The sequence below is a fragment of the Poromitra crassiceps genome, assembly GCF_964638095.1.
Source record: "Poromitra crassiceps genome assembly, chromosome: 16".
NCBI lineage: Eukaryota > Metazoa > Chordata > Actinopteri > Beryciformes > Melamphaidae > Poromitra > Poromitra crassiceps.
The window spans coordinates 32624268-32643893 of NC_139645.1; the positions used below are offsets into that span (position 1 = coordinate 32624268).

The window sequence follows — 19626 nt, forward strand, 5'->3', positions numbered from 1 at the left end:
ATGCAGTTCAGTTCACTCAACAAAAATACTCAATTTTCCGGGATTTCCCTGTTACACAAGGAAAATAACTTCGACCCAAGTTAACTATTTTATCGATTAAGCTAAAGCGGCTAAAGCTAACCAGAGCTATTAACGTTAGGAGGATACACGCAAATATGGATCAAACACAGTGAAGAATAGGGGGTTCTGAATATGGCTGATTCAGGAATAGGACGGATAGTGCTCGCCCTGGGGTGTCCGTAAAAACACGAGGCAGGAGACAGATGGGAGTTCAACCGTTTAGTTGTCAGTTCTCTTCAGTACAGTACAGCAGTATAGGCTCTTTACAGCATTATGACAGGAATAGTAGGATTGTGTGTGGTCTGGAAAAAGGAGGCAATAAAATATACAAACAGGTCAGTAACCAAGCTTGCTGTTATATAGGCCAATTATAGTGATAATTAACAACTAATAATATATAAATGATAATTAGGTAAACTGTAAGTCAGTTACTCTTAAACACCAGTCTTGAACCATGACTAAAGCCAAAGAGCTCCCACTCCTAGAACCGGGGTTATGCACAATAACCGTCATACATTGGGATCCGCATCGAACGAACATCAAAACGACCCGCCCATCGAGGCCGAGTTACAGTGTTATAATTAGCAGCACTATGAGTGCGATCTACATAATGGTGACAGGGTTACATGACGGGAGAAACAACAGAATCACAAGCTACACACGAGCTAAACTCCATCTGAGTAGTGGCATTAATTAGCGCAACAGACAATCAAACCGCACTAAGTGCACGCCTAAACAAACGTTATTGCAATGATTGCAGGTAGATCGATCTAAAACCAAAAGGGAATGCAATACAGGAATATTAACATAATAATGACTTACTGGTTGGTCATATACGCACACATGGAAGAAAGGGATTGGAACATGTTCAACTGTCCAAAGAAAGGAAGAAAGTCCGTCTGAATGGAGCGCACATCCACATAGCAGCACACTTTCGCTTCCTTCAAAGTGCCCGCGGGAACATCAATGCTTGCGTGGAAATTGTCTGTGTGTGCGCGTGCACTACCCCGACTACCACGTTAATCTGGGACTTTAATACACACGGACTTAACAGCATGCAAATGCCTCGGTAGGCGGGAGGACTGGAGGTAACTTCTCTCTGCTGAGTCTGCTCTAATCACCAGCTGATTTGTGTGATTCAAAGAGCAAGGGGTGTGTTGACAGTCTGGTGCGGTGTGTGCATGGAGGTGAGTACACTGACGAAAGCAAAGCGTGTGCTTTGCAACACAATGATATAAACGTTAGAGCACAATATGAAAGTTAAACGATAGACATTGAAGACATGAAAATGGGCTGCCTCATGTTTCTCACGTGCAGCATGATCGGCTATGCGATCGGCAACATTAAAGGAATATCGGAAACAGCAGATCACAAATTTGAGGTCCAAATCGGCCGATACAGATTGCGTGCCGATCGATCGGTGCACCCCTAATTACTATCCAGTCCTGAGATACCAGAGTGTGGCGTTCTCCAGGGGAGTGTCCTAGGGCCTCTTTCTTTCCTGCTGTATGTAAATGATTTGAAACCAGCGTATTCATCTGATCTCTTTCTTCATGCAGATGCCTCTGCCTTACTTATGTCGCACAAAGACAAAAGCGCAATTGAAGAAACCTTAAACTCAGAGCTTACATTGGTTAGTAGATGGCTAAGTGACAACAAGCTATTACTCCATCTTGGCAAAACTGAGTGTAATTTATTTGGTTCTAGACATACCAGTAATTGAAAGATGTCTGATGTGGTGAGGACATGGGTCTGAGGGTACTTACAAAGGTTGATTGGTTGAGTTCATTTTACGCCCAAAACACACCTATGATTAGTGAATGGACATCAACTTGGGCCTTGTGCCTTACTTTGTGTGCCGCTTAAATAGCGATTTGGATTTGGACACGCCCTAAACGCACGGGTGTGATGCCTTTTAGACCATGTGCTATGGATTGTGTTTGAAGAGCGATTAATGGCGAGTACGGGGACATGTTGGTCACACGTCCAGCAGCAGAGTGAGTCCTCTCTCCACCTGGTGTATTGTTTACCTCTTTGATCTGAAAGTTGAGCAGAACGTTAACGGTGTTCTCGCCTGGCACTCCGTTGGCGACGGCCGGCGGAGCACCGCCTCCTGCCGGTGACATCACCGCCTCCATCTGCTGCTCACACAGCTCCGCCTTCTCTGAGGACACAGAGGAGAGACAACATGTGAGTTCTCTCTTTCACCGACTTGATGTTGATGTTGTGAACAATTTCTTTACAGACGTTTTCAGGATAAAACAGAGAAGTGGTCATTTCATTTGGCAACAGAGCCGAACCTTTAGACTTTTCAGATCATCCCATCGAATACAAATATCAACTCTGATGTTGATCACCTTTAGATCTGAGATCATAAAAAAGAGACCAAGAAAGATGTTCATGTTGTATTTGTGATCTAGATCAGCGATGGGCACTGGCCATCGCAACAATCTGGGTTTCTCATGTGGAGAAATAATTGGTGACCCCTGCCCTAGATGAACGAGTTCCTAATGATAATGGTAAATAATGATGCCCAGAGTTAATGGTGCCGTGACAATGACCAACTCTGGACTACTGACCAACTGCTAAAGAGTCATCCATTCTTAAATTTGAATGATGATGACTATTACATTGTCGTATGTGAAGGGGGCTGCTATTCCAAAGACTGATTGCACCATAGACAACTGTCTTTTTTAAGGCATTAGATTTTGGGCGAGGTATTTGCTCATCAACTGCTGCTCTCGTGAAAGGACTAACGTAGCATTAAAACATTTGACTATGTTGAGAAGCAGAAGGTGTGGAGTGGACTCACCCTGCCTCTTCAGGTCCAGCTTGTGCTCTTGACTTCCCTCTGCGATGTTCTCCAGTAGGATCTTCATCAGCACGCCCAGGTCCTCCTGACCCAGACTCACCTGGGGAGATGGTTACACTTTAACACCTCACAGGGTGAAGGCGGACACATGTTCTAATGTAGAGGGTTGGATAACCAGCCTATTGACAAGTTGACAAGTTTTAGTTTTGACAAGCCTGTTGACAAGTTTTTTTTTTTGGTTTGATCTTTTAGCCTTTATTGATCATGCACCTAGTGCTTTTTGATTGGTCATGAAGTGTGATGCTTTTTTATGATGTATGTATATTATGCTCATGTTTTGTATTATATGTGTGTGTGCCTGACTGTCTGTCATGTTCATGTTTTTTGGGCTCTCTCTGTGCAGAGGAAATTCCCTGAGGGGCAATAAAGGTTTCATTCATTCATTCTATATTAAAATTAAATTAAAATTAAAACATAAATTTAGACGCATAATAAAGACACCCGCTTAATTTTTATTTAGATCACTAGCTACTTTATTTTTTTGTCTCTCAATATACCGTAAATTCCGGACTATAAGGCGCACCGGTATATAAGCCGCGGGACCAAAATTGACTATTTTTTTCTTATATAAGCCGCACCGGTCTATAAGCCGCGGGTGTTTTGATGTTTAATTACCATATGAAAGGGTTCGTGCACAGAGAGGAATGTCGGGAAAGAGATGGCTGTTTGGGGAAGCTCCCATTTATTAACATTTCAACAAAACAAAAGAAAAGTCAGGTCACTAATCCCCAGACAAAATCACACAACAATAGGCTATATGTGCAGCAAACCTGTAACCAGAGAAGTCAAGTCACTAATCCTCGTCTTCCTCTTCTTCCTGCGTACTGAAACCACCAAAGTCCTCATCTTCAGTGTCGGAAACGAACAGGTTCAGGGTGGCTTCGTCAACCACTCTCCTCTCTCCTTCATTGTCACTCAAAACCAACGAACTCCTCTTCGTCACTGTCGGCATCGAACAGCCTCTGAAGCCTCTGACGGCCCTCAGCGCCAGCTGTGGCGGCGTCATCCTCTTCATCCCGCAGCAGTCCAGCGTTTTGGAACCCGTTGGTGATTGTGGATGCTTTTATGACCTCTGAAGGACTTTTTGGTCTTCTTGCACTGAGACAGTTCCTCCTGCTGCACCGTCCAACGCCTCACCATTGACTCATCGATGCCCAGGTTACGCGCGGCTGCTCTGTTTCCCTCTTTTAATGCGAGATTGACTGCTTTCAACTTGAAAGCTGCGTCGTGTGAATTTCTGCGTACCTTCCCCATGGTAAGTGAGAGTGTTGCTTCTACTGCTCGTCTTGTTGTGAATATTCCTTGATCTTCCTTTGTGTGAATTCGCCGAAGTTTGTGATTTTCTCCTGGTAGTCGGGGGAGGGAGTTGATGGCCGAGTGGCCGTTTGCTTACCGTAATTACCATATGTAAGTGGTCACGCACAGAGGGGATTGTCGGGAAAGAGATGGCTGTTTGAGGAAGCTCCCATTTACCGTATTACCGTAACATTTCAACAAAACAACATAACACAACACCACCGTTGTTTATTTTTACAGTGCACACAGTGTCCGCGGTGTGGTGAAAAGAGGGCAAGAGAGGAAATTAAAACAGAAGTGGATTTATAGTTAGAAAGAGTGCTAAAAAAGAGAGATTTTATTTGTATTTTTTTTTTTTTTTTCTGAAAAAATCCATAGATAAGCCGCACCGTTATATAAGCCGCAGGGGCCAAAAAACGGGAAAAAAGCCGCGGCTTATAGTCCGGAATTTACGGTATATCATTTTGTCTCTCAATATATTATTTTTATAACACATTTGGTTCAAACGCTACTACTTCTTGTGACAACAGGTGTCGCTGTAATACCAGGTTTAGTAGGAAACACCCAACTCAAGCCGTGTCAGGCAAGTCAGAGGTCAGACGCAGGATAAACATGGCGTCAGAGTGGGTTGCACACTGAATAACTCGTGTCATTCCTTACTGCTCCGCAGGTCTGTAAATGTGGTTTAAAACAACTTTAGAGTCAGTTCACAAAGTACCTAGATGTTAGATAACCAGTCAGCTACATTTAGCGGGCGAGATGAATGCTCAAAGACCGAGTTGGATGTTGTTTTTGGTCAAGTGTATTTTCGTTAGCATCTTTTGTTTCACTGCTAGCTTGAAAGGACTAAGACCATGTGAAAGGAAGGGAAGAGTCTAGGCTACTTGTTTGTTTTATCCACATTCAGAAGATAACAACAGGAGAGTAACAGTTCCTTGAGTGAGGGAGAAGTTTCTTTTGAGTTCATGAGTTATAAGTGTAAATGCAATGATGTGTTTATTTTATATACTCTTGCTAAAGCCTCTTGGCCAGGTCATCATTGTAAATAAGAACTGGTTCTCAATTGATTTTACTTGGTTAGATCGGGTCAAATCAAATTTCAGTGTGTGGGACAGGGACAGAACAGGGTCAGAGAGTGTGTCTGTGTGTGTGTATTGACTCTTACATTCATGGACTTCAGCACTCCCTGGACCTGAACACCGGGGATCTTGGTGAACCAGGAAGCAGCCAGGTTTCTGTTGACGAGAAGCTCCAAGTTGATTGGTTGGAGAATCTCAAAGTCCGGCTGCGGGGAACCTTGATTCAGAACCGTTCTGCCAGAGAAAAATTATGACGAGATGAAATAATAGAGAAAGGATCTGACAGATAATCCTAAAACAACAAACAGCTTTATTGGCCAAGTATGTACACATACAAGGACTTTGATTTGTAATGAAATGTCCACTTGGCAGGCCTGTAAGAATATCTACTTCTATCTAAAGGTTAATTTATGGTTAGTGTCCGATGTTTGCGGTGTTCATAGCATTTTATGGTAAATGCGGTACCAGCGTAGAATAAACTGTACCTCAGAGATGTCAGAGATACGGCCCACATCTGGTGTGTATGTGCGTATTTGAGACAGCTTCCGCAGACAATTCCCCTTACGCGTGTGTATATAAAGCTGCTTTTCTCAGGTTTTCATGCACAGAAGCTGCCAGATGTGTGTGGTGTGGTCCACAGAAGCTGCCAGATGTGTGTTGTGTGGTCCACAGAAGCTGTGTGTGGTGTGTGCAGTGTTGGGGTTAACGCATTGGAAAGTAACGCAAAATCCAGTAATCACATTACAGTTACGATTCAAACACTTATGGCATTACTTGCATTACATAAATTATTCAATTATCTGCAGGATCAGAATTGAATCTGCAGGATTATGGAAAAGAAAACAACAAAAACAAAACAACTCGATTACACAACACAACTAGATTGGATGAGCTGGAGAAACGGAGAGGAGTGAGATGTTGTGTATGTACTTATTAGGATAGGGATGTGTGCTGATATGGGCATATGTAAGGTTTCATGTTATATCGTTAACTGGCAATTAGGTGACAATGCATCTCAGGCGATGTTGTGGAGTAACACAAAGGTAATGTAACGAGTAGTTAACAAATTACTTTCTCCAGGGAGTAATTAAGTAAGGCATTACTTTTTTTTAAAGTAATGTGTAACGTCTAATATATGACTTATTTGAGTACCGACCCTAACCCAACACTGGTGATGTGGTACCTGGACAGCTTGAGCTGTGTCAGCTTGACCTCCATCTTCTCCAGCACGGCAGGCAGAGGGAAGCCTTCAGCGGGCAGCAGAGAGAAGCTGTTCCCCAGCGTGATCAGACCCAGGTCCACCACCAGGGCGTCCAGGGAGACGGAGGACTGGGGGATGAGGATGAGCGGGGCCTTCAGCCTGATGTCCATGGACAGACGGAAGCTCTTCTGGGCCAAGTCTCTGACGCTGGACGCTGCCTTCTCCGCCGCCTGGGCCGTCGCTGCACTCAGAGCCTCCTTCGCCGTCTGGAAGTTGTCCACGAACATCTGAGGGGCGAACGGAGCGAGCGGTGAGCGAGGAGAACTGGCAGAGCGAGCGAGACGCACCGCCGCATCAATGAACCCGTACAGGAAGTCAGTCATGACGGGAGGAAGTGACGTAATTAGAGGGAGGGAGAGTCATGTGACGAGTGAGCTCACTGCCTGGAAGAACTGCCATCATGCAAACTAAACATGGGGTTACTTTTTGTGTCTTTATCATGCAGTCAAACAGAATAGGGTCGAGAGCAAAACATTCCACACTGTTTTTCTTTTGTTGCAAATCTAATTTTGTGATTAAAAATGTATTAATGTGACTTTAAAAAAAAATTGCGAATCCAAAAGTGTTACTTGCTGTTGAGCTGAATCTGGTGGGCGGGACCTAGGCTGAAAGATGTAAGACACGTCCCTATTGGCCAGTCTGGATCGGAGTGACAGCTTGTCAACATCCAAAGTTAGTAAAGGAGAGAGTGAGGTTTCAAATCAATGTGCAAGTATGTTTACACATAACTTCTGTCTTAATAATAGACAAAATGTTATGTTTCAACTGCTGCATTTAGATTGCTTTGGTTAACAATCTGTGATGTTATAATTGCTTAAAAAGTAAAGCAAAGCAAACATGTATTTCTTAACACAAATGTATTTTACTTGCAATAAAACGATTGCAGTGTTGATAGCTTTGCTCTCAAACCTATTCTGGTTGACTGCATGATAAAGACACAAAGGTAACTCCATAAATTAACAAATAAAATACAATCTGGGCGGCCGATGGAAATGTGAACACTTGACTCCATTTTTCAAGGAAGTGAATTCACACACGCCGTTATGTGGGAGTGGGGAGGGGAGGTGGTTGGTGTGGGGGGGGGGTAATCAGAGGGTTAAGATGGCAGTTGAGTGACAGCTGCATAGCACTTATGGAGAGTGTGAGTCTGAACGTTACATGTTGTGCATGAAAAGCATTCCTTCATTCGTGCTGAGGCAAACCATTCCTACGACGGCATGTTAGGGCCACTGTAGGTAGGTATAAATAAATAAATAAATAAATAAATAAATAATCGATAATGGCGCTGGAAGAGGGGGGGTAATATTTCAGAAAAAAACCTCATAATTTCCTAGATTAAAGTCGTAAATTGAGGGGGGGGGGGGTAGAATATTTTCCGAGATTATAAAGTTATGCATTTGCAATCCAATATTGCAAAGTGAAGCGATGTGGTTCCTTGACAAAACAAGTACAAACACACACACATTTCTGACTTTAATCTCCGTATTTTATTTGATTTCTTTACCTACGGTGGCCCTAATATGTCGTTTTACATTCCAGACTGGAGCCTGTCAGACTGGTGTCAAACACACCGTTGGCGTTTGTTTTGACCTTCCTGGAATCCCAGGTGGGTGGGGTGGAACCACAGAACTCTCCACAGTGCACACACAAAGTGCATTTCAGTGAGCCTCAGTCAGGTTGCACAGACAACAGCATGACCCCATTGACCTTGTATTGGTTTGATGGCAGCTAAGTGTCTAGAGATAGTATGAGGAACAGCATTGATTGTGTCCTGAGAAAGGAATCTACCAATCAACATCATTGGTAAGTAGCAAATAGGGCTAGGGTTCCAAAAACCAGAACTATCCCTTTAATGTCCAGACTCGTATTGTCTCCATGGTAACACTTAAAATTCCATAATCGCCATTCTAGACAAATGACCATGACAAACAGTGGAAGAATGTTCTATCCATTCAGGTTCTGTGGTGCAGGGCACACAACAGGTGGCAGAAAGTTTAGAGTATTTGAAAGTTTTATTTGAAAGACTTTACTGCCACTGATAACTTGTCCTGATGTGGTCAACTCCACCCACCTGCTGCTCCAGGTAGGATAAAACAAACACACCAAAGTATTTGCGAATGCTGAGACCCGGGTCTGCTGTCCAGAACGCTGTTCAAGTCAAACAAGAGATGCCGACATGCAGTCAGGCTGCTTGAAGAAGTCAATTCTACTAAAAGAGTCTGGGTAAGAGAGTTGACTAAATGCCTGCAATGTAAATATGAAATATCATCTAAGCGAGATAACAGTTTAGTCCAAGATAGAGCTAGATTAGCTAACTACATTGAGTATTGTGGAGCTACAGAGCTGCTCCAGTCTACAAATCATATTGTCCAGACATAAGGGAACATGCTTGTTTGGTACAGTACAGACCCCAGTGAAAATCAAGTGGCCCCAAAGTCTGACCCCAATGGAGAATTCAAACGATGTAACCAAATGCAGTATGCAAAGTACACCATCTCCACAGCCTGCCCAGGGGCAGTGGAACAGTATCTCCCCCAGGCTTAGGTGTGGCATGATGGGCAATGGTACAGAATCCCGCTCAGCCTTATGGTCTCTGAAGCAGCGAGTCACAGAAGCGTTGAGTAGGAGCCTGGCCATTCACACCAGAAGCGCTCTGTTTTGCTCCGCCGCCTCGCTCTATTTTGCTCCGCCACGGTCACAACTTGTATTGACTCGCCGAGCTGCAACGCAGCTGCTGCAAGACCTGCAAGACGTGAGGTGATGCGGGCGGTGTCAACAGTCTCCCCTATTAACAAGGACGGCGAAATGAAACTGCCGCTGCCTGCGAGACGAGGCTTTCACCTCGGATACGATTCTGGTGTGTCACAGAAGTTAGGTGTAGTGTGAGGGGCAGTGGTAAGGTATCTCCCCAGCCTTAGGTGTGGTGTGAGGGGCAGTGGTACAGTATCTCCCCCCAGCCTTAGGTGTGGTGTGAGGGGCAGTGGTACAGTATCTCCCACAGGCTTAGGTGTGGTGTGAGGGGCAGTGGTACAGTATCTCCCCCAGGCTTAGGTGTGGTGTGAGGGGCAGTGGTACAGTATCTCCCCCCAGGCTTAGGTGTGGTGTGAAGGGCAGTGGTAAGGTATCTCCCCAGGCTTAGGTGTGGTGTGAAGGGCAGTGGTAAGGTATCTCCCCAGGCTTAGGTGTGGTGTGAGGGGCAGTGGTACAGTATCTCCCCCAGGCTTAGGTGTGGTGTGAGGGGCAGTGGTACAGTATCTCCCCCAGGCTTAGGTGTGGTGTGAGGGGCAGTGGTACAGTATCTCCCCCAGGCTTAGGTGTGGTGTGAGGGGCAGTGGTACAGTATCTCCCCCAGGCTTAGGTGTGGTGTGAGGGGCAGTGGTACAGTATCTCCCCCCAGGCTTAGGTGTGGTGTGAAGGGCAGTGGTAAGGTATCTCCCCAGGCTTAGGTGTGGTGTGAAGGGCAGTGGTAAGGTATCTCCCCAGGCTTAGGTGTGGTGTGAGGGGCAGTGGTACAGTATCTCCCCAGGCTTAGGTGTGGTGTGAGGGGCAGTGGTACAGTATCTCCCCCAGGCTTAGGTGTGGTGTGAGGGGCAGTGGTACAGTATCTCCCCCCAGGCTTAGGTGTGGTGTGAGGGGCAGTGGTACAGTATCTCCCCCAGGCTTAGGTGTGGTGTGAGGGGCAGTGGTACAGTATCTCCCCCAGGCTTAGGTGTGGTGTGAGGGGCAGTGGTACAGTATCTCCCCCCAGGCTTAGGTGTGGTGTGAAGGGCAGTGGTAAGGTATCTCCCCAGGCTTAGGTGTGGTGTGAAGGGCAGTGGTAAGGTATCTCCCCAGGCTTAGGTGTGGTGTGAGGGGCAGTGGTACAGTATCTCCCCAGGCTTAGGTGTGGTGTGAAGGGCAGTGGTAAGGTATCTCCCCAGGCTTAGGTGTGGTGTGAGGGGCAGTGGTACAGTATCTCCCCAGGCTTAGGTGTGGTGTGAAGGGCAGTGGTACAGTATCTCCCCAGGCTTAGGTGTGGTGTGAGGGGCAGTGGTACAGTATCTCCCCAGGCTTAGGTGTGGTGTGAGGGGCAGTGGTACAGTATCTCCCCCAGGCTTAGGTGTGGTGTGAGGGGCAGTGGTACAGTATCTCCCCAGGCTTAGGTGTGGTGTGAGGGGCAGTGGTACAGTATCTCCCCAGGCTTAGGTGTGGTGTGAGGGGCAGTGGTAAGGTATCTCCCCCAGGCTTAGGTGTGGTGTGAGGGGCAGTGGTACAGTATCTCCCCAGGCTTAGGTGTGGTGTGAGGGGCAGTGGTAAGGTATCTCCCCCAGGCCTAGGTGTGGTGTGAGGGGCAGTGGTACAGTATCTCCCCAGGCTTAGGTATGGTGTGAGGGGCAGTGGTAAGGTATCTCCCCAGGCTTAGGTATGGTGTGAGGGGCAGTGGTAAGGTATCTCCCCAGGCTTAGGTGTGGTGTGAGGGGCAGTGGTAAGGTATCTCCCCAGGCTTAGGTGTGGTGTGAGGGGCAGTGGTACAGTATCTCCCCAGGCTTAGGTGTGCTTTGTACCGCTAAATGACCGGAACGTGGTCCTCCACAGTCCTCCTCCTCCTTCAGTCACAGCCCGACAGGGACACAGATGAAGCAAATGCACAAAGCGAAATGTGGAAGTATTTTGCTTACATTGCCGACAGCGAAGGCAAGCCCGGACACATCAAACGAAGCCAGTCTGTAAAAAGTGCTTCAACGCGACGCAGGTGAACGGATAAACAAGCAAACTTATTTCACCATCAGAGTTTTGCCGACACGTCACTCCCCACCCGCTCTGCAGTGCCGCCCCGCCTCCCAACATACAGGCAATTTCGCTGCTAGATTCCCACATGCGAGAGCCAAGGTGTGAAGGGAAATGTCCGATATTGACTTACAGGTAATTTTCTGGTACGCATGTGGGAAAACGGCTATAGAAACACAGCTTCCACATTCAGCTCAGAACAGCTCAGGGTGGAGACCAGGTTTAACATTAAGCTTAGTGTACTGAAGACATCACAACAAGCTTCCGTTCAGATACATCTAACAACATGAGAACAGCAATCCTGTGAAGCTAAATGAGAGACAGACAAGCAGAAGTATATTCCCTCCATACAAGCTCAATAATTATATTGTGAAATCATCAGAGACTAGGGAGCTGTATCAGGATACAAAACAGCAAACTAGTCTCTGAGCGGTCGCTCACCAGCAGTGACATGAGGAAGGCGTGGCGGTAGAGGATCCTGATGCAGCCCAGACGCAGCGTCACCGCTCCGTCCAACGCCGACATGTCGCTGTAGCCCCGCCCCTCCGTCGCCCCGGGAAACAGACACAACTTAAAGCTGAACACCTCCTCGCCCATGATGGACACCGCCTGGAGGAGAGAAGAGGAACTACTCTCAACTACAAGTGGTATCAACAGCACTGATAATAACAATACAGATAATAATAAGAATAAGAATAAGAATAAGAAATATATGTTATTATTATTATTATTATTATTATGAACATCTAACATGGGAACAAAACAATATAATTTCTGATCAAATGAATATGAAGACGAGATGGATTTGTACCTTTTTGTGAATGGTGTTGGGGTCGACATCCGTGACCACGATGTCTCTGAGGCGAGCAAACACCTCCGTCTCTTTAGAGCGGACCAGGACCGAGGCGTCGATACCTGCAGACAGGTGTTATTCATTCACAATTCACTGTGTGAGTGTTGTAAAGGGACCATTCACCCAAAAATCAAAAACACATATGGAGATATCGGCCGTAGAGATGTCGGCCTTCTCTCCAATACAATGGAACTGGATGAGTTTCAGCTTGTCGTGCTCAAAGCACTTTGTTTTTTGGAAAAACTCAACAGCAATGTCTTGTTGTGAGCAGTTTCATGTAGGAACTATTTTGTTTCGACCAAACTACAGTACACCCGCTAGCTGCTTGTGTATTGGAGAGAAGGCAGAGATCTTTATGGCAGACATTTCTCAAACTTGGCAACAATGATCTAGATGGATAAATTGCACTACAGGTAAGAGGAAAAACATGTATTTTGGATTTTGCGTTGGGAAATAAAAAAACAAAGTTGGTACCTTGGACTCTGATGTCGGCGATGCTGCGGCGGTCGTCGCAGACTTCCACATGGAAACATCCCAACATGGCGAACAGCTTGAAGCTGAACACGCTGCCGTCTGCCGAGCCTTTAGACACTGCAGGAGAGATCATCACACCTTATAATGAGCCTTTAGACACTGCAGGAGAGACCATGACACCTTATAATGATCAGAATCAGAATCAGAATCAGCTTTATTGGCCAAGTATGTACACATACAAGGAAATTGGCTCCGGTTCGCTTAACTCTCAATGTACTCTCACACACAAGACAAAGGAAAGAAAGAAAAAGTCTGCTCAGGCTAAAACAAACAAGAATCACAAATGATAATTAAACATGAACTACTATATACAATGCAATAATAATGAGTGTATGAAAGCACGTCTATATTGAAAGTAGGGGTGGGTAGTAGTATCGCAATATTTTGCCTGACGATATTGTATCGATATTGCTTTTTTTTTTCTTTTTTTTTGCAGGCCATGCCATGCCACCGGGCTGCTATGAACTTTCATTCCAAGGCCAGCAGTAAACAAACGGTAGCATATTTTCATTTTGTTTTAACAGTAACAGTTTTGTCATAACAGTAATTTACAAATTCCCCAGTTACTGAATGGGCTGTACAAGATGTTTTGTGCAAGTGAAGTGAAGTTGCATTGTTCAAAAACGACCTAAGTACAGTAGTCCACACACACATCCAGTTAAGGTGGACTGTAAGTAGACTGTAACAAACAGTTCAGTTTGTCAGGTGCATGCAACTATGACATGACTTTATGAAAGTTGTTGGTCTGTCTACTTGACAATGTTGCTGCAATAAAATGGTTGAAGTCAGATGTACAGACTGGAAAATTGTTATATAAACCAGATGTTGACAAAGTTTTCCTTTGGGGACATCATTTGCAGTTAAAAAAGTAAGAAATCGCAATATATCGAAATATCGCAATATCCAATATATCGCAATATTCAATATATCGCAATATCGGCGATATCGCAATATCGCAATACTATCGTATCGTGACTCAAGTATCGTTTTAGTATCGTATCGTGGGCATCTGGTGATTCCCACCCCTAATTGAAAGTGTGTGTATGAAAGGAATATATGTACAGTATATTTAAGCAATATATCACGAGAGCAAGTGTGTTGTGGTGAATATATCCCCCTGATCAGTTGTTATCCCACGAGGCCGCAGGCCGAGTGGGATAACAACTGATCAGGGGGATATATTCCACAACACACGCTGCTCGAGTGCTATATTGCTTTTATAAAACGGTTCCAAGTATAATAATATAATAATAATAACACTATAAGTCCGACTGGCATGGTATTCTGAGAGTCAGTTGAAACACTACTGTAAGGCGGGACCTCTAGCAAGAAGATAGACCTGCGGGTGATTTGATTGGATCGTTCTGGAGACTGAAGTCGACATTGGCCAATCCTGGCGCTTGCTGCGAACCTGAGAGCTTTTTGCAAAGTCCGACACCAGAGCTGTACCAAGTAACGTTACGTCTTATTTAGAGATGCGGGGTTAAGAGTGAGGGCGCGCGAGAGAGGGGTTAAGACATTAGCCCGCGTCTATTCTTGTACAAAACATCATTTTCTGCGAAGTATTAGTAAAGTTATAAGCGAAGATCGATTCACAAGGATCTGAAAGGTGTCTCCGCCATTTTGTTTTCAAAGCCTTTTAGTAAGAGAGTTGCGCCATCATGCGTCCATAATGACTCATTGTACAAAGACTTGAAGCATACTCAGGTTGCATTCTCAGGGCTTGCCCGACACCAACTAACGTTACGGGGTTAAATGCGGGGTTAAATGCGGAGTTAACAGCCTTTCTTTTGCAAAGAAGACATTAGCCCGCATCTATTCTTGTACAAAACATCATTTTCTGCGAAGTATTAGTAAAGTTATAAGCGAAGATCGATTCACAAGGATCTGACAGCTGTCTCCGCCATTTTTTTTTCTACGTTGTCATTTGAGGTAAGCCTTATTATTACTCTCTTAGTAAGAGAGTTGCCATGGCAACCAATAACCCATGGCCATGGGTTATTGAACTCGGTTACTGGAATTATACAATGGCTGTGAACCAATCAGATTGCTTGATTTGAGAGAGCCATTTTATAAATGGATATATACAGTTATAGGCAGTTATTAATATAGGCAGTATTAATACAGTTAATTACGTGTATAAATAAGCAACATGTATACATATATACACAGGGGTAGGTGATACAGGTTACTCCACATTGGGTGTTCAAGCTTGCAAGGTGTTCAAAGTGATCAGAGTGAAGTCCTGAGTATCCACTACTCACTTCCTCCAGGAAATTGACATTTTGCGACCACAATAATTAATGCAAATTCAACCAACCTTGCAAATGTTTCAAAATACCTGTGATTCTTTCAGCAAAAATGACAACAGGTTCCTCAACTTGTAATTTTTTCCAGTTCCCGCAATTTTACCACCAGAAAAGTTGCCATTAGATAGAAAAAAAAATCTACTTCCCCGCAATTCTCCCCGTCCCTGTCCCCGCCAAAAAATCACGCAAAACTTCATTTTTGATCGCAACAATCACAAAAAAGTCCTGGAGGAACTGATTACTGTTATGAGCTATTAAAGTTAGCGGTGTGGAGCTGGTGTGTTCTGACCTGTCCGGCCCACTCCGGCCCGCTCTGGCTGCTTGGCCCCTTCCCCAGCCTCTCTGTCCCGTGCCGCCGCGAGCTGAGGAGGCACCACGCTGCTCAGGAAGCTGAAGGTGGACAGCAAGGCTCTGGTGTGGAGGAGGACATCCAGGGAGGAGAACTCAACCTGGGACGACACACAGCAACCAGGTCTAACCAGGTCCAACCAGGTCTAACCAGGTCCAACAAGGTCTAACAATATCCAACTAGGTGTAACAAGATCCACCCAGGTCTGAATCAAATCTATATGGATATTTAACTAAAACCAGCTCATAGTTAACACATTCACTGCCAGACGTTTTTTTTTTTACTGTAGGTAGGTTCTGCCAGAGGGTTTTTTTGAGGATTCTGGCTCATCTTTCAAGACCCGAGGATTCTTTTCTGCTAAGATTTTGTGAACACACAATATCTCAAAAGAACTAATAGAATGTGTGCTTTCTCTGTCTAAAAGAGTTAGTTTGTAGAGTTAGTAGTTATGTAAGCATTAGCAGTTGAATACAGCATGGTTTCAGCGTCAGAAAAATTATTCAGAGATAAACGGCTTTTTGTGAAATTCGATAGAACAGTCACTTTAACCATTCATTTTTGCCATCAGTAAGACGTCAGACATCTAAACAATAGTTTTGAACAGTAATTTCCTCCATAACAGCAGGAAACTCCCCTCTGCTTCCAACTCCTCCCTCCGTGTGTGTTCTCCTCCTGCCTCCCTGGCTCTGCAGCGGGCGTGTCACAACGAAGTTGCTGCTGCTGCTGTGCCTGTTTGCGCGGCCGCTCTTTGAGGAAGTCTGGGTGGACTCGCTCGTTTCGTGGAGTTTTGGTTGAGAGCTTTGATGAAGCTTTTGCGATTCTGGTCATATTTATGCTGCGTGTTTCAAAGTGTGCATCCAATCTATTCTTGGAACCCCCCACCGTTGCCACCGCTGTGCATCAGCGCGAAAGTGAACGCGTTTTCGCCATCAATTTTACAGTATGAGAACGGCTTCCTCTCGCTTTTCCCTCCAGTTTTGGGTCGCCTCTTTCTACTGTGGAGAGACATGTCGCCACTCAGTGGGTCGGTAAAATAGATTATACACATTCAATACCTCCAATTCTGGTGTAGGAGACGTAAAAGGGTTAGATCAACGTCCCACCGTCAAAAAAAAAGTGGCGTCATTAGAAATTTACCGTAGAGTGCCAGCGACGCCAAATGGCGTCAATAACTCGAATTTTTTTTTTTGACGGGGGGGTGTCGATCTATGCCTCTTACATCGCCTCTTACAATATTCAGAGGTATTGAATGTGTCTAACCTATTTTACAGAACCCTTAGGTGGCGACAGCGCTCTCCAGATGAGAGAACGTGGAGTGAAACACACAGAAGAAGTCATTGGGGGGAAGGAAATCGCATCGCATCCGTCCGTATGCAGCGGCTTCATTGAAGCAACGTTTAGCTGTGCCCCTGCAGCAGCCAATCTGCTATCACAATTGAGCACCTCGGTGTCCGCTGCAACAGCCTCCGTGTCCGCTGCAACACATGATCAGCCGTGGATTTGTTATTATTCTCAACTCGAAGCATGGGAGCTGGTACACGCGGCTGTAAAAAAGCAGGATCTAGCGGACTTTTTCAGTGCTGAGCACAGGCAGAGAAAACAGCAGAGCAGAGAGACACTCCTCCCACAACGGGGGGGGGGGGGAGGAGGAGGGGGGGAGGTGGGCACGCAGAGCCAAGTACACAACACAGACCCAGACAGCAGGACAGGGTTGGCAAACGCAAGCCAGAATATCCGATGCCCACCAGCAGCAAAAGATCAGCAAGAAGCTGCAACCAGCAGCGCATGCAGGCGCCAGCGCTGCTGGTTTCAGCTAAAAATATTATTCTTCCAAACAAAATTCCCTTGCCTTCACTGTTTTATTGAAGGAAATTATTTTTGAGGTGTGACTACATCAGAAAATTAGCTTCAGAGTCAGTGATGTGCTTGAAATGTTTAATTTCACAAAAGGCTCATTATCTCAGCTCGTAGAAAAAAAGCTCTGTTTTTCGTTCAATCAAGCTATCTTCTCCGGCTCATAACTAAAGAACGGAAAATGGGATCAATAAACTTTTTTTTGCAGGTGATAGAAGAGAGTCTCATCGTTATTTGTGCGTGTTCAGTGTTTACATAGTAATTATTAAAGAAATTATATGACTGTTTTAAAATGCATTGCGGCCTATGTGGCACAGCAAGCAACCTTTTGCCCAAGGGCCGTGGCACTGAAAGTGTTAATACGTCATTGGCAGTGAACCGTTGGATTATTTTTGACGGATTAATACGTCATTGGCAGTGAACGTGTTAAAGTAAAACATGCAGCATTTTTCATGATCAGTGGCACTTATCCGTCAGACTGGTCTCCCTCCTCAAGCTGAAGCTAACACGTTATGAACACGTTGGGTTTGCAGACCCATTAAGATTAAACAATAAAACAGAAAAATCAAAAGCTATTATCCAATCGTCCAACAAATGTATTTTATTATAGTGAATTAACTTGTTACAAGCTTTGTGAACTGAGTTTGTCATATATTCCATATATACATTAAATGTCTCTTTGCATCCAAGAACGTGAAATTAAATAACTTGAAAGATAATCTAAATTAAGAAGTTGCCTATACCTGCAACAAGCCAAACGCTAAGTTCACACGGAGAACATACGCCTTGCCTTGCCTCAACCCACGCCTACGCCTGCAGACCTTGAGCTGGGCGTGAACCTATTACACACTTTTGCGATCACACCGCACGCCTATTCCACGCTGAACCTGAGCCGAGTCACAAGCACCTCTCCTCTGTCCCGACTGTATTTTTTCATGTGTGGTCCAGAATTATCATGGGTAGGTCAAATAAATCTGATAGGCTATATTTAATGTTCTATTGATGCTGGATATGTATAACCAGGTCTGACTCTGACTTTTTAGAGAGGTAATCTTGCAAGAATATGTGCTGGCACAACAACATTGTCCATCTTGCTTCTTCGGTCGCTATTCTCTCTCCTGAATATGTGTTTGCCAACGGGGAGAAAGCCCCACGTGATAGCCACACGTCAATCTCTCTCTCTCTCTGCTCAAGACTGTTGTAGTAACTCCATTTTATTTTGAAATTCAGTTGACTTTGCCATTTCCCATGGATATTGTCGTGTTTTTCTTTCATGGATTGACAGAAGAAGCCTGCCTGCACGCGCCTAGTCGGCTTGAAAATAGAACTCACGCCTAAACGATAAAATCGGCAAGGCACAGGCAAGGCGTGGGTACACGCAGGGTTCACGCTCAGGCGCCCGGTGTACACAGCCTCGTTGACTATTTAAAAGCGTGGGTAAAGGCAAGGCGTAGGCAAGGCCTGGGTCACCGGTGTGAACTAAGCCAAAGATGAGATGTGCAGTCAGTCAAACTTTATAGCCTATATTTTCTGAAGTAGTCCATTACAACGATGACGAGGGACTGCAGCTGGTTGACACGGGGGCATCCAACTCGCTTTCAGAACGGACTTATAGCCTACTTCACAAGATGAGAATATTTGCTTTACTTTAAACAGAAGGGCAAAGGTAAGAATATTAGCCTTGTGTTACCTGTAGCCTACATCTGAGAACGAAATCGCTTGTTGCGTGTTGCGAGCTTTGAGATGATGCGCGATAAAGTCATTCAGACAAATAAATGAAAGCTGCCCATTAAATGAGGTTAGGCATATTTATGCTGAAATGATGTTGACATTAATGGCTAAATTAACGAACATAATAATAAGCTTTACAACCTGTAGAGGACTTAACTGTCGCTGCGAAAATTCTCACAATACGGCCGTGGCAGTTTCTTCATGATCAGCGCTCCACTACATGTGCAAAGCAAAAGCGATTCTTATCAACCCAACTTTTCCTCGCTGTGGCGGCTTCTTATGGCTGGTTGGATCTTGTTCTGGACCATCGTTAGGCCTACATAAAAATAACTGGCTGAGGGACGTCTGCGTTGACATTTCGGTCTCTTGGGTCAATCCAAAGGGCTGTCAGCTGCGAGGCCTGTTGGGCGCGGGATGCTGAACAGCTGCAGCGTGCGCATTGAGCGTCTGCTGTATTTTTTCTTCGTCCCCAGCCCCCCAACCACTCAACATAACAGCGGGGCGAAAATATATAATATTTAAGTCTATATTTAAGTTGTAGCTTATGGCAACATCACTGGTCACACAATATTGGGCTATTTTATATAGCCTAATGGATTTATTTATTTGGCATTTCCAACCGGCTACTTGAGTTGGCGACCTTTTAATTTGCCGGCCCACG

General features: G+C 45.0%; 1 pseudogene across 1 annotated transcript in view; it reads right to left on the reverse strand.

The window, feature by feature from the left end:
- The window catches only part of LOC310791595 (intermembrane lipid transfer protein VPS13C-like), a 141799-nt pseudogene that overhangs the window by 112080 nt on the left and 10093 nt on the right, over positions 1 to 19626 (reverse strand). Inside the window, exons 6-13 of the transcript in view lie at positions 15321 to 15480; positions 12663 to 12779; positions 12147 to 12250; positions 11777 to 11944; positions 6491 to 6832; positions 5394 to 5541; positions 2873 to 2972; positions 2091 to 2224 (exon numbers count right to left, since the gene is read on the reverse strand). The product of the transcript in view is annotated as an intermembrane lipid transfer protein VPS13C-like (transcript). The remainder of the gene's footprint in view (positions 1 to 2090; positions 2225 to 2872; positions 2973 to 5393; positions 5542 to 6490; positions 6833 to 11776; positions 11945 to 12146; positions 12251 to 12662; positions 12780 to 15320; positions 15481 to 19626) is intronic.